Source organism: Grus americana, chromosome 1 (assembly GCF_028858705.1).
Source record: "Grus americana isolate bGruAme1 chromosome 1, bGruAme1.mat, whole genome shotgun sequence".
NCBI classification, from domain to species: Eukaryota; Metazoa; Chordata; class Aves; order Gruiformes; family Gruidae; genus Grus; species Grus americana.
In genome coordinates, this window is record NC_072852.1 from 20,639,656 (window position 1) to 20,642,154 (window position 2,499).

The window sequence follows — 2,499 nt, forward strand, 5'->3', positions numbered from 1 at the left end:
CCCTAGGAGGGACATTTATATTTTCAGAAAGATAATGTTACAATGACCATCTTGTCTGCCTTCAAATTTCAACTGACTTTAACACTGATATGATAAAAATCTGAAATTTTATTTAAACTTATGTTTAGCCAATGATTAAACGTTAGAGAGGTAGCTTCAATGGAAGGTACTTGGTAGAGCTATGCAGCATATAACAAGGAGGGATATTCTCTAGTTATACGCATGTTCATGTTCTTCCAAAAATTATAGAATCATAGAATAGTTTGGGTTGGAAGGGACCTCAAAGACCATCTAGTTCCAACCCCCATGCTGTGGGCAGGGACACCCTCCACTAGACCAGGTTACCCAAAGCCTCATCCAACCTGGCTTTGCACACTTCCAGGGAGGGGGCGTCCACAACCCCTCTGGGCAACCTGTTCCAGTGCCTCACCACCCTCACAGTAAAGAATTTCTTCCTAACATCTAATCTAAATCTACTCTCCTTCAGTTTAAAGCCATTACCCTTGTCCTGTCACTACATGCCCTTGTAAACATTCCCTGACCATCTGCCTTGTAGGCCCCCTTCAGTTACTGGAAGGCTGCTATAAGGTCTCCTTGGAGCCTTCTCTTCTCCAGGCTGAACAACCCCAACTCTCTCAGCCTGTCTTCACAGGAGAGGTGCTCCAGCCCTCTGATCATCTTTGTGGCCCTCCTCTGGGCTTGGCCCAACAGCTCCACATCCTTCTTATGTCCTTCTGCTGGATGCAGTACTCCAGGTGGGGTCTCATGACACTGCAGTACAGGGGGAGAATCACCTCCTTTGACCTGCTGGTCAGACTTCTTTTCATGCAGCCCAGGATATGATTGGCTTTCTGGACTGCAAGCTCACATTGCCGGGTCATGTTGAGCTTCTCATTGACCAACACCCTCAAGTCCTTCTCTTCAGGGCTTCTCTCAATCCATTCTCTGCTCAGCTTGTATTTGTGCTTGGGATTGCCCTGACCCATGTGCAGGGCCTTGCACTCAACCTTGTTGAACTTCATAAGGTTCGCACAGGCCCACTTCTCCTACTGTCCATGTTGCCGACAAAGATGTTAAACAGCACCGGTCCCAATGCCAACTCCTGAGCAGCGCCACTCGTCACTGGCCTCCACTTGGGCATTGAGCCATTGACCACAATCTTTGCTGCCCTAAAGATTTTGAACGGCACCATTTCATGGTCACTGCAGCCAAGTCTGCCCTTGAACTTCACATTCCCCACCAGCCCTTCCTTGTTTGTGAGAAAAAGTACCCGCATGGCACTTTTTTTTTTAGGTCATTACATTTTTTATTTTATAACAAACTCATTTTTCCCCCCAAAAAAACCCTGTGAGTGAGGCTACAGAACATCATCAGCGAAGAGTATGCGAGACAGACCCAGGCCATGTGCCAGGCCAGAAAAGATCCCCACTCCCCCAGGCAGAAGGGATCCATTCCCAGGAGCCTCGATAGCCCTTGCTTATCTCCCCACTGCATTACAGCAAGATCATCCCTGTCAACGGGAGTCACTGAGCAGCAAAGATGGGGTTGGGTCAGGCTATCCATGGACTGAGAGGGCCATGCTTTGTTCCTCCCACCCACCAAAGCTGCCAGCAAGTTGGGACAGTGGGTTAGGTGATGCAGCTGTTTTCTTTACATGTACATGACATAAATTTTTTAAAAAAACACATTATTCAAAGCAAAAAAATCAAGTGGTAGCTCTTCCTGTTAGGCCATCTCACTCTAGAAAGACTTCATACATTCCTTCTCCTGTTCAATAGTCTCCTTGGAGGGCAGCATGTTCTTCTATGTGTTGTTTTTCTTCAGCTTCTTCTTGTCCAATTTCTACATCTCTGAGAGGTCTGGCTTGTCACACATTTTGCCTAGTGCTGTCGTGACCCGTCCCATTCTACTCTGCTTCTACGTGTGAGAATTGAACATAAGAGGTTAAAAATACTGGTGTCTGCTTATCTTTTGTGCAAAAATTGCGGATGGAGATCCAGAAAGTCAGCACAAGAAGCAGCTCAAGGAGGGAGTCTTATGGCAGCAACATGGTCCTGTTTTGGCTAAAGAATGTGGAATAAGCAGATAAACAGTTTCAACACAGAATCTGGAAGGCCACGGTGCCCAGAGTGAGACCTTTTGTTTGATTATCCATGAAATGAATATTAAAGTTAACATCCCTGAATATGATAATGAGCTTAAAGAAGTACATGCTAAACATATATGACTCTCCACTCAAATCATGTTAAATGTCACCACAGGGAGGGGAACAGCTAAGATTAGGGTATAAAGGGTATTGAGGAAAATACCTGTGGGAGGAGAGAAGAGATTGAAGACCCAGAAGAGGCAGTCAATGGGCTGTGCTCCTTCTTCTCCAGCCAAGATAGAGATGCCTTCTTGGTAAGCATTGACCCTTCAGCTTCAGGTGAAAAATACACAGGATAGCATTTCGCTAGTACTATCATCATATATTAGTAAGTGTAAGTTTATTTATCAGTG

At 45.6% G+C, this 2,499-nt stretch overlaps 1 pseudogene; it reads right to left on the reverse strand.

The window, feature by feature from the left end:
* Positions 1-1,740: 1,740 nt before the first annotated feature.
* LOC129197597 (thymosin beta-15A homolog) lies at positions 1,741-1,875 on the reverse strand (annotated as a pseudogene).
* Positions 1,876-2,499: the final 624 nt, after the last annotated feature.